Raw genomic sequence first — 13,425 nt, 5'->3', positions numbered from 1 at the left:
TAGAGAAGCTTCACACCCAGCATGGTATCAGACGAGGGTACCTGCATTAGCAACGGCAGAAGATCAAACTGGTGGAGCCCAAGGGCCTCCTCACAAGACTCATACGTTCTGGTGTGGTGTGGGGTAAGCAGTTGTAAATTCCCACATCCCTAAGGGATGACAGGCATTAGAATGCCGACAGGACCAAGAGGCTAGGAGGGCCTGAAATTAGGACAAAGAGATTGATTGTGATGTCTGTGGTCCTTGTCAGGATGCCATAGATCAGCTAAGGAAACCTAAGCATGCCTCTTCTTTGTTGTTTATTTTTTAAAGTTTATTTATTTATTTTGAGAGAGACACAGACAGCGCGAGTAGGGGAGGGGCAGAGAGAGAGGAAGAGAGAGAATTCCAAGCATGCTGCACACTGTCAGCACAGAGCCCAACGTGGGGCTCCAACTCAGAACCATGAGATCGTGACTTGAGCTGAAACTAAGAGTTGGATGCTTAACCAACTGAGCCACCCAAGTGCCCCAGCCTCTTCATTGTGGTGTAAATATGACACCCATCAGGCAAGCCCAAGGATAAAGAAAGAGGAAAATGAAGGTATTAAAAAGTCCTTATTTTTTTCCTCAGGATTCTATCTGGGTCCATCTGATCTCAGTCTGTCTATGGACAAATTAGGGTCTTTGATCACTAGTAATTTGGGACATGGAGGTCAAATTCTGGGACCTGGTCCCTACTATGGAATCATTACAGTATTCTACCCTTTCACTCAACCATGAACGTAGAAAAACAGTGACATAACCAGGAAATGTGCATGAGGAGAACCACCAAAGCCACAGATAATTGGCATGCTGGAAAAACAGGACTCATACCAGGATTCCATTAGGCCTTCCAAACAAAGAACTGGGAAAATACATAACCGGACTCCGTGGTATGAAGCAGGATGCTATTGCTTTTCACACAGGTGCCCTTCATTAGGAAACCTAGCCCCAGATAGTAGGTTGGGAACGGGGTGAGTAGGGGCTGGTGGGTGAGGGAAAGACTACATTCCTTTTAGCCACAAAGAACCTGTGACCTTTAGAGGTGGGGCTTCTAAATTGAAGGCCAACTGTTCTATATTCAATTATAAATGCGTAATTTACAGTTTAATATGGCATCTAGCTGACAGCCTCTGGTGGAGCATCTCTCAATTGTCTACTAAAGTATACATGGGGCTTGTGAAAAAAGATGGAAACTCATAATGTCAGCCCAAAGGGAGAATCAGCAAGGGATTTCCATTGTCAATAAGTGACATGGAGTGAGTTTACTCTCTGTCTGTCTCTGTCTCTCTGTCTCTGTCTCTCTCTCTCTCTCTCTCACACACACACACACACACACACACACACACACACACACAATTTTACTTCATGAAAAACTCAAGCTTCTCCTTAGAAAACAGAGATCAGGGGAGAAAACCTAGGGTGAGAATTCCTTTCTGTCCTACCATCTGGCCGCTGACTCAGATTCATGGTTTAGATTGCTCAGCAATAGAGCTGCAGTCACTCCACTGGATGAGGTCTGCTCTTTGAATTTATCTGAAACTCTCTCCTCTCCTTCTTCACTCTCCTGAATGTATTCAGAAACATAGTCATGGACAGCAACTCGGTGGGAAGTGGCAGGAGCACGGGCAGTAGTGTCTTCTAGGAGGAACACACCCAGACGGGCTCTAGAGAGCAGGGCCTGCTGAGTCCTGTGGTTTTGTGTGCTTCTCATCTTTACAGTAGTGGGGGTACAAGGAGATGCCAGTTCACTGGAGCCGAGGAGCTCCAGTAGAAAGCCTGCTGACTGGGAACTGGACTGAAGCTGTGCACACCAACCGGCTGGCAAGCTGTCGTTCCGGAGAGCAGGCCAAGAGCAAGCCACAATTCTGTTGATGAATACTGTGTATAGGGCTTGCCTCACTTAAAAGTGAGTAGGGCGAGAGGTGCCTGGCTGGCTCAGGCAGTTAAGTGTGTGACTCTTGATCTTGGCTCTGTCATGATCTCACAGTTCGTGAGATCGAGCCCCATGCTGGGCTCTGTGCTGACAGCATGGAGCTTGCTTGGGATTCTCTCTCTGCCTCTCTCTCTCTCTCTCTCTCAAAATAAATAAATAAACAACAAAAATGAGCAAACAGGGAGGGGTGCCTGTGTGGCTCAGTAGGTTAAGTGTCCAATTTCAGCTCAGGTCATGTTCTCGGCCCTGTGTTGGGCTCTCTGCTGTCAGCACAGGGTCCTCTTAGGATCCTCTGTCTCCTTGTCTCTCTGCCCACTCCCCCCCCGCCCCCCCCCCCGCCTCATGCTTGCTTGCATGTTCTCTCTCTCTCAGAAATAAATAAAAATTAAGGAAAAAGAGTGAATAGGGAGAAAGAAACAATCACATACTCATGGGGTCTTAGAAAAAATATTTCTATTCGAGACTTGTAAGAATTTTACATTAGTGACTATTCAGTAATGTCTACCTCTCTCATTAGAATTGTAGAATATACAAGCTCTCTCAGAGCACTGACCACCTCTACTTTAACACTGCACACTAAGTACCTAGTATCAAATGTGGCACATAGTAAACATTTCATACATATTTGTGGCTCAATTCATGAACTGCTAAAGAAACCTCAGAGCAACAATAGAAGAGGATAAAAAAGCATAGGAACTTGTCCAAATTATCGAACTCACATTGTCGTCTCACATCCTTGATTCTACTGAACACAGAACACAGGGTTGACAATAAACCATTTGGCATGTAAGCTGTAGGGACCATGTCTCTTTTTTATAAACTTCACAAAATCCTGCATAGTCCCACTTAGCAAGTAAAGAGAATAATTGAAAACTGGGACTATGTAAGTTCTCATGAGTCGGGAAACTCATAAGTCATCATTTGTAAATTAAAGGATTCTCCATTTTTGATGCAGCAAGAATGAAAAAAGAACCTTAAATTGGAATATGGAGATCCCTGCTATATACATAGGAGAGACTTCCTGCCGGGGAGGCCTGTGAATCCCAAAATCATGACCAGCTTGGGTATAGTTTTAGACTTAGACATATTTGAGAGAAATGTCCCCATTTCTGATCCTGAGAAGTTGCAATGGTTGTCAGTTTAAATATTAACACAGGGGCACATGAAATCATGACTCCTACCTATTTTCATGTAGAGAAACTAAAATATAGAACTTCAAAAAAGAAAAAAGAAAAGAATATTGAAAAAGACATAAAAACGAGTTTTCTGGGTTAGGTTGGTCACAGTACTCTCTGAAAAGGGGAGGGACTCCCATTCCTCCGTCAACATCCCTTCTCAGCCTCTCATCTAACATTGCTAAAAGAGGGCTGATCCTGTGTCTATGTTTAGCAAAACAATGCAGTGAAAGAGAGGACGGAAGAACTATTGTGCTATGTGACATTGAGAATGCTTGAACATTTTCTCATGTTCAAAACGTAACCAGCTTTGTGAATCTTTTGTGATAGTTTTCCGACTATGACACTTGAGCAACAAGCAAACCGCCCTCGAATCAGTTCCTAGCCTTTGGTTTAGTGGGGAAATGGATGAAACGCTTATCCCACAGGAACAAGTGGAGCCAGTGGCATGGGTTCGTCAGTCCATTTTCGACAGTGGAAGGGGAACACCTAAGGAATTCTTATGGGCCATGTCCTCAGTGTACATTCGGATTCAATCACCAACTCTTAATTTTAGATCGTATCTTCCACCAAATCTCCATTGTAAATAGAATACAAGATACAAAGAAATGAACAGAGTTCCTTTTTGCTTTTACTTTGCCACATCGAGTTCCTTAGTGGAAAATCTCAGTGGAGAAAGTCAGCTGTTGCTCTCAATTCAGCTGTGAAGATCATTCTCTCAGGAAACAACCCTCTCTTTAGGAAAAGGAAAGAAAGAAGGTGAAATGTCTTTTCGTTTTTGAGAGAGACAGAGAGAGAGAGAGAGACGGAGAGAGACAAAGAGAATCTAAATCAGGCTCCATGCCCAGTGCGGAGCCTGACTCAGGGCTCGATCTCACAACCTGAGCCAACATCAACAGTGGGATGTTTAACCGACTGAGCCACCCAGGTGCCCTGAAGCGTCTTCTGTTTAATATGCTTTATTCAAACTGAAAGTTACCCAACGAAGAGACTTATCTGTATTACCATGTTCATCCCATTTTCTTGTAAGGATGTACTGCACAGGTGAGATGTTTAAATAAGAGTGCCATGGATACTAGGTAATAACAATAAAGACAGTTACAAGGATAGCTAATACTGTGTGCTTAGTGTGCATTAGGTATTGGTCTAAATGCTTTAGAATATAGTTCACTCAGTTGCCACCACAACTCTATGAGGTAGACACTGTTAGTAGCTCCACATTTCACAAAGAGGTCAATTAACTTGACCAAAAAAGAGCTGGGATTAGAAACTAAATGGTATGGATCTAAATCCACACTCTTTTTTTTTTTTAAGTTGATTTATTTATTTTGAGAGAGAGAGAGAGAGAGAGAGAGACAGTGTGAGTGGGGGAAGGGCAGAGAGAAAGGGAGGGGGAGAGAGAGAGAGAGAGAGAGAGAGAGAGAGAGAGAGAGAATCCCAAGCAGGTTCCACACTGTCAGTGCAAAGCCTGATGTGGGGCTCAAACTCAGGAACTGTGAGATCATGATCTGAGTCGAAACCAAGAGTCAGACACTTAATCAACTGAGCCACCCAGGTGCCCCTAAATCCATACTCTTAATCATAACCTTCTAAGCTTATATTTTCATAAACCTAAAAAAATATGAGTAGGCCACAGCTCATGAGTTCGAGCCCCGTGTCGGGCTCTGTGCTGAGAGCTCAGAGCCTGGATCCTGCTTCGGATTCTGTGTCTCCCTCTCTCTCTGCCCCTAACCCACTCGCATTCTGTCTCTGTCTCTCTCTCAAAAAAAAATAAATAAACATTAAAAAAAATTTAAAAAAACATGAGTAGGCATCAGGCCATGAAAAACAACACTTTTAGTCCTATTTGCTTGGCCACACACACACACACACACACACACACGCACACACACGTGCAAATGCACACTGAGAAGAGGCAAGGATTTAGAACATGCCCCCGATGAAATGTATTGCACTTGTTACAACTGAACAAGAATTCCTCAATATTTTAGGCAACAATTTTCCAACAAGAATATTATGATAAAATACTTGGGATATGTCATCACTGAATGAGATAGTTTTTTTTTTATCACTTTGGCAATGAATCTAATTTTTTCTAATATATTACAACACCCATCAGTGCAAATTGATCTACACACATCAAATATCTTATGCTTCAGAAAGAAGTTTCTGACACTGTTGAATACATCAGTTCCTTGGACAGTTAATTTCAGGTGTTCACAAAACAAGATCCACGTGGTCTCTGTTTCTACATATTTCATGAAAACACCAAAGGCTGATGGGAGCCTACTTGTCTTCATGGCATGGTTTTAATTCTAAGAATAATCTTATTTAAATCAACTAGTCTGGACCTCAGTTCCTTTATATCACAGGGTTATTATGCAAATCACAGAAATAGTTGTAAAAACATTTTGTAAATTGTGAGCTTGATATCGATACTAGTTACTACTATTTTTATAATTGAGGGAAATAAATGTCCTCAGTATATTTTATTTTATTTTATTTTATTTTATTTTATTTTTAATGATTTATTTTTGAGAGAGAGAGACAGAGAGAGAGAGAGAGAGAGAGAGAGAGAGAGAGAGACAGAGCATGCACGCAAGTGGGGGAGGGGCAGGAGAGAGGGTTCAGAAGATCAGAATTGGGCTCTGTGCTCTCAGCACAGAGCTCATCACAGGGCTCAAACTCACAAACCGTGAAGTCAAGACCTGAGCCAAAGTTGGATGCTTAATTGACTGAGCCACCCGGGCTTGATTACAAAATTGGTTATACGGTTATTTTTAAAACAGAGGAAAGAGACAAGGACCCTATAATGCTAACAACCTCAATCAAATATTCGACTCTTTGTGTTATTCATTCTCCGTATTAATAAAGTACCTTTTACAATATGATGAGCTGGTGGTTTTAAAAAGTACCTTATATTTGGCAGTATATCTACTCATCATGATGGATGAAGGTTAAGGATAATTACTTAATAAAGAAGATGGGTAATCAACAGGAACCATTCCTCCTAAATATTTTTATAAATGAAAGAACAAACACATCTCTACTTCCCCAAAGCATAAAATTACATTTCTTGATGACACATTTTCATCTCAACTGGAGTGTCTTCTTTAGTCCTCCTTTCTGGGGACATTTCCTCAGTGTTTTTCTCTCTCAAATGTCTGACTGCTGCTGGCCTTTCAATATCTGCCTCTCAGTTCCCCTAGGCAGTGTGGATCCAAATGCTGCTTGAGAGAGACAAAGATCCTAAAAGTTGGCCAGAGGCAGTGGAATTCTACAATAAAATGGAGAAGTTGCATGCAGGTAAATCTAGGAAGTATGCCCTAGATACAAACTAAATATGGAGAGGGAAGATTCTAGATTCCTAACCTACCAAAGAATCTAACAATGGGTATATTAAATTCTGAAGGGCTTCTAAATAGCAGATCCCGAGTTCTGCCCTTTCTGATAATGTTTGTGTTTCAAAAACAAAGCTGGTGCTTTGAATTCCCTCCATTCCCACCACTGACAAGCATCAAGTCCTGTTGATAACTGACAGATTACTGTTGCCCTCTGCTTGACGCATTTCCTAATCACTGTTATCACATTCTAATATAATCATTTTAAATTGTTTCCAAAGCACCACTTTTTTAATCGTGGTATAACTGACATAGAACATTAATTTCTTTTCTTTCAATTTTGAGAAGGTTTTATTTATTTTTGAGAGAGAGAAGAGAGCGAGCAGGGGAGGGGCAGAGAGAGAGAGGGAGACAAAGAAACCGAAGCAGGCTCCAGGCTCTGAGCTGTCAGCACAGAGCCGGATGTGAGGCTCGAACTCGTGAACCACAAGATCATAACCTAAGCTGAAGCTGGACGCTTAGCTGCCTGAGCCACCCAGGCTCCCCGAACATTAGTTTCAAGTGTGCAGTATAGTGATTCGATATTTGCATATATTGCAAATTTTATTTTTCACATAGAAAGCTTTGAAACCACCCTTTATCGATTGTTGGAAGTCATTTCCAATATTCAGACAGTATTTTTGTATCTCACTGTGCCTAATTTTGTGATGTGTGTAGTATCTTCATAGCAAAAATATTCACGTAACATTTGAAGCGAAAGTCTGAAGTATACTTGTCTTCCTAAATCTTTAAAACTGAGGGTGGTCCTGCTTCCAGGGGTCATTTTGCAGTGTTCAGAGGCTTTTTTGATTGACACTAGTGGGTCAGGGGTGCTACTGACATCTGGTGTATAGAGGCCAGGGATGCTACTGAACACCCTATGCAGAAAAGAATGATCTGGCTCAACAGGTCAATAGTGCTGAGGTTGAGAAATGGCTTTATAGCAGAGAGGTTCACTGACGTGCCATGAATGTGCACTGGCTCATCTGCAAAGTGTAAGAAAGTGGCTATCTACTTGCTCCTTTCATCAGAGTCCAGTCTTTAAACACTGGTGCTGGGAAGACCCTCAGGGAAGGATCACTAGAGTCTCATATGACTGACTAACTTTCCTCTTGATAATGAGAGTACCCTATAGAGTCTGGAGTAGGAGTCTTGCTCTGGACTGTATGTAATGTGCTGGTTCACAGAGGATGGCACTCAAAGGAGAGCAGGTTTGTTCCGTCAACTGAGCAAAGCAACCACAGGCAGCCTCATCACAACCTCTGGAGACCTGAACAGAGGTCTGGTTCTGCCTTTTAGGTCATTCAGAGCTCCCAGCCTCAGTATCCCTCTCCTCCCTGCATCTCTGCTCCCTAGAAGGAAACACCAAACAGGCCAGTCTTGAAGTCTGGTGGCTTGGCTGCTCACGGAGCCCAGAAACTGAGGTTCCATTTTTTTCCCCTAAGACCCATCCTGGCTTTCTCCTCCTGATCTATATCCTAGAGTTTCTACTCTGGTTTCTGATCTATATCCTAGAGCTTCAACTCTGGTTTATATTGCTGAGCTCCAGAAATATCTCCATCTGCTTATAAGCCCATGCCCTGCCTTGCATTTGCCCTTTTTCTCCAGCTTCTTGTCTCAGAACTAAAGTTGGGTGCCTGGGCACCCTAATTTTTTAGAAAAGAATGGGACTTCAGCTTCTTCAGTTGGCACATGGGGCTGGCCTAGTTCACGGGGCACCTAGGTTCCTGAGGCAGTCGCTATCCTGCTGTGAAGTCACTGCCAACTCTAGACAATTCTCTTTGTAGGACAGCCTTTAAAATCACATATCTATCCCCACAAACTCCCTGTTTCCTTTTTCTACATTATTTTTCCCCATGGCACTTATCTCGTAATGAACACTATAATTTACTTATTTATTTTGTTTAACGCTTAGTTTCCCCTACTGGAATATAAACTCAATGAGGGCAAATAAATCTCTATTTGGTTCACTAATATGTCCTCAACACCTTAATCAGTGCTTACCATATGGTAGATGCCAACAAATTATTTGTTGAAGGCTGAATGGATATGATCAGTCCTCCAGTTTATAATTTAATTATAAATACTAAAGGTACATAGAAATGGACTTACTGAATCCAATGACATCTCTTTTCAGATAAAGTACATTTAAGTGACTTTCCAAATGGAGAAGGATTTTCTAGTTCTCAAAAAGGCTGACATTAAGCTTGTCTCAGGGTATCAATTCTTATGGCCATAAAACACTGTGACCTTTGAAACTGCATTTAAAATATTCATGCTCCATTTAGATCATAGTTAATTTATGGCAATTAATTAGTGTTACATGAATTAACTGTTTACCATGCTACTTTCTATTCTGTCCAGTGCTACCTCATCCACAGACCTGACCTAAATGGCATAAGACTTGCTTAGTATTTAATTAAATTTTTATTAGAAGTAATAATGGAGCAACTATAGGATCCCAAATGGAAAGCCCATAATAAATAGCTTCTGGGTGACAGGCTATTTTAGTTGCTAATAGACAGTCTAATCTTGACATATTTAGATGAGTTTTTTTCCTTTAACCTCAAACAAATGAGTTATTCAAGAAGATAGTTTAGCTTTCCCTCCGCATGGCAAACAACCCCAAAACCCTCACCAAATTCTAATGCTTTTTATTCATTACTTTCCAACATTAAATTAAAAAGTTACTGTTTAATAATTGATATTTACAAGAATACTTTTACTCAAGTACATTTGTAAATGCAAAGGATATAACTAAACTTATCTTCATGAATTTTTGGGAAAACGTGACTTCCTTATGTTGTCTTTGCTCCTGAAAAAAGAACGCAGTGGTTTATCTCTTTCGAGAACTTAAATCTGGGTGGTGTTGTTGTAGAATTTAATGCAATAGCAAAGAGATTGTATAAGAAAAGGACTGGAGAGGAAAATGATGAGGCAAGGGAAAAGTCCAAGTACGTGTTACTAATTTAGGTACATCTGTTCTTATAAAATGCTGGTGAAATTTGTTAGTTCAGCCATCCTTTTCCACCCTTCCCACATCATGTAAACAAAACTTGAGAAATTAAACAACAATTTAGAAAGGGGTGGAACACTTATGAGGGTACATCCCTACATTCAGGAGGCTGGGAATCCTTCCTATAATGATAACTTTGGGAAAACCAATTTATTGTTGGATCTGTGAATCAGAAGAATTCCATCTTCTCTGTGAAGGCCAACACACTTCGCATCTGTCTCCTGGTGGAGATGGCTTCATTTGAAGGTTTTCCCTTTGACTTCACTATTCTTGCCATTTTCTTACTGAAAATTTAAATTTGGATCTGTGGGGTAGAGTGAGGGGATGCTGTGCAAGTCCACACCACCCAGACTAGGGGAGACTGAGAGCCAAGGTGCCACGCTCAGTTCTGCTTCCTGCACTGAGGACCACGTTAAAGGACATGGCCATCCTTCCGGATAGCCTCTATTTTGCCACTCCTTCTCCCTGCCCCTTAAAAAAATAATGTTTAGCTCTCTTTTCTGATTTTAAAATTATACATATTGATGATAAAAATTAAAAATTAGAGCATAGAAAGCAAAAGATAAAAATTATTCAACCATTCTTCTAACACTCAGAAGTGACAAAGGTAACTTTTAGTGTTTTTCCCTTCAATCTTTTTTTCTCTGGGATACCCACACACAAATAAACACACACATACACACCTATGATACTGTATCCTTATTTTGAAATATAGATTCATAGTGTCTTGACTTTTTCACATAAAATTATATCGTGAATATTTCCCTTTTCATTAAAAATTCTTAAAAATATTTTCTGAGGTTGCAACTTATGGTGGGAGCATTATTTTGAAAAAAATTGTATCTTGAGAGATTTCTAATTTAGGTTATAAAAAATAATTTTAGTCCACAAAAATTAATCTATAGCAGTGATCATTTCTGTAGGATAAATTATTTGAAGTAGAATTTTGGGTTAAAAAGGACAGCTGTTTTTAAGATTATTGAAATATACCATCAAACTGCTATGCAGAAAGGGTATATCAGCTTAGTCTTGCCAAAAATGTATTCGAATTCCAACTTTTCCCTCACCTTTGACAGCGTACAGCATGATTCTGCTTAAAAATATTTTGCGAATTCACTGGTCATTTTGCAATGCGAAGCTGATCGTATTTGTTGGGAAATACTATTTGTAATGGACTCTAGAATAATTACATAAACGGCAAGAGAAAGTCATGGGATTTCAGCTTAATTAGAATAGTTAGCTGAAACAGTTGCCATTTTCTGATCATTTTTGGTGGCTACTAGGTCAGAAAAACAGACTGTTAATCTCTTTACAATAACATTTCTAGTATATTTGATTACTGCCTTAGTTTACTTTGATTGTTTTCAAAGGAAGCATCCCTATTTAAAGGATTTTTAAGTAGTATGTTTTTTCCTCTTATAAAAAAACATTAATCCAGGTACTAAAAATAAAATGTTACTCTTCTTAAGATAAATAGCCTTTCCCTACACCTTCAACTCTCCTATATGAAGCTAGGACAGACTTCTCTCACCTTCTCTTAGAAACTGCCTAACTTATGTACTTTAATTTCCTGGGACTAAGCTGAAGAGTGGTAATAAAGTTAATTAAACAGCAGGTAAATGAATATTTAAGAACCAGCATTTATGGAAGCAATTTTAGGCAAATCTGTGTCTTAACGCAGGTAATCTTTGTTCTTTACTTATTCAAAAAAAAAAAATTAATGAAAACCTACTATGTGCCAGGCATTTTGCAATATGCTGTTGATAAAAAGTGAAAAGATACAGTTCCTGCTCTACGAAGGATCACAAGTTAGTAGGAGTAAAAGTCTTACATAATTACAGTGAAATTGTAAGTGCCTATAAAAGATGCAGGTGTAAGGCTCAGTGGGGGCTGGGGAGAGGAGGTAGAGAGCTGTCTGGGTTGGTAAACAGGTAACATGTAAGCTGCGTGTTGGAGAACGAGCAGGATTGTCAGCTGTAAGGGAGAGAGGATGGCAATAGGCAGAAGGAGCAGCACATGAACAGGAACCAGGGCAAAGCATCACACTGTTAAACACGCTAGGGATTCTTGAAAGAACTTAAGCAGGGAAATGACCTGATCATACTTTTGCTCCAGAAACACGTGCAAAGTGGTCAATGGATGTTATTTTTGCAGGGCTGGGGTACACAGAGCCACGTTGCAAGACAAGATGGAGGGAGACCACTTACAGGGCAAGAAATTTCAATGGCTTAAAGCTGTGGCTCCCAAACTACAGAGTGCATCAGAATCACCTGGATGACCTATCATGAAACACAGATTATCAGGCTCCATCCCCAGACTTTCTGATTCCGTAGGTGTGGAATGGAGCCTAAGAATGTACATTTCTAACAAGTTCTCCTTTGGTTTAATGTGACTTCTAGGTTTTTGATTTAAGCAACTGGGCAGATCCTGGTGCCATAAAACAAAAGATGAAAAGAATGGAGCAGGTGCTTCCTTAGCCAGCAATCTCTCTTCTCTTTTGATGCTGTTCCTCTAATTCTCCGAGGTTTGCATGTCACCTGCTGGCTGTCTCCCCACACAAGCATCCCTGTGAGAAGTATCTCTGTCAGCTTATGATAGACCCCAATGGACTAAAGTGTCACGGATTATGGAAATGGGAGTTTGATGTTCCTCTAGGGTGAGACATTTCTATTTAATTGTCCTCCTGAAACCACACCTCAGCTCGATGCACTGACTCCAGTAGGGATTTCAAGTACCACCGCTGGCAATCGGCAGGGTTCGTTCCTGGATGGTGGGGGCCTTTTGGTATCCCTCCGTGAACAAAGTCTTGCCCTGACAATGCATACAGGCAGGTCTGTATAAATGACAGATATCAGTTACAATTTCTATTCTTTGGACTCTGCCCCAGCTGGGGTGGATCCCAAATAGGTATAAATTATCTTTGCCAAGGAAAAACAACGGTGACTTTTATAAAGATATCTCTGCTTAATTATAGTCTAATAACCTTCCCCTTCTGCTTTGAATAACTTGCTCTCATTATATGATCAGGTAGTGAACATGAAATCTTCTCCGAATCAAATTATGTAAATGTGTCTATATACATACACAGGCACTCTCATTCTCCTTGGGAAAAGTTACTTCATCCCATTTTATATCAGATCTTCACTTGTACAATTAGGATTATCAATTATCTTATTGGGTGTTGGGTGGATTCAATGAAATGTTTATAAAGCATCTACTCCACTCTACTGATAATAAATATTCTCTTTTCTCCTTTTGTTTTCTCCTCGATGATTTGTTACCTGGCCACTCTGGTGGAAAGTGGCCGAACTCCGAACATCTTTGAAAGGCACCACTGTTTGGAATGAGTGAACTCACAGAGAGGGATGACATTGTATTGATTAGGGGATTACCCAATCAGCTGATTACAGACTGCCACAGGTCATTCTGCAAATACCGTCAGTAGATGCTGAAGACTATTTTAATGTTAAGGGTTGCTTCTTTGAAATTAGATTTTCTTAGACTTCCTGCTGTACTACGTCCCTCATTTCTACTCTGATCATAGAAGTTATTGCATATTTGATTTTAATGTGGTCATTTGCCTATGACTTGAGGAAATTCAACCCTTTTTCCTACAGCGGGGAAAAAACAGGATTAAGGAAAACCAAGAGTTTAGAGCATGCCATATTCTGGACTTCACTTTCCCACTCGTCAGTTCTGTAGGTTCTCACTAGTACCACAGCTTGTTTCAACGTTTACTTATTTTTGGGACAGAGAGAGACAGAGCATGAACGGGGGAGGGGCAGAGAGAGAGGGAGACACAGAATCGGAAACAGGCTCCAGGCTCCGAGCCATCAGCCCAGAGCCCGACGCGGGGCTCGAACTCACGGACCGCGAGATCGTGACCTGGCTGAAGTCG

General features: G+C 40.7%; 1 protein-coding gene across 6 annotated transcripts in view; it reads right to left on the bottom strand.

The window, feature by feature from the left end:
* PLPPR1 (phospholipid phosphatase related 1) overlaps window positions 1-13,425 on the bottom strand; it is a 326,466-nt gene that overhangs the window by 17,638 nt on the left and 295,403 nt on the right. The window lies entirely within an intron of this gene.

The sequence above is a fragment of the Leopardus geoffroyi genome, chromosome D4 (assembly GCF_018350155.1).
Source record: "Leopardus geoffroyi isolate Oge1 chromosome D4, O.geoffroyi_Oge1_pat1.0, whole genome shotgun sequence".
Classification (NCBI taxonomy): Eukaryota; Metazoa; Chordata; class Mammalia; order Carnivora; family Felidae; genus Leopardus; species Leopardus geoffroyi.
The sequence above is the reverse complement of the archived record's forward strand: the minus strand, read 5'-3'. Positions and strand labels throughout refer to the sequence as shown.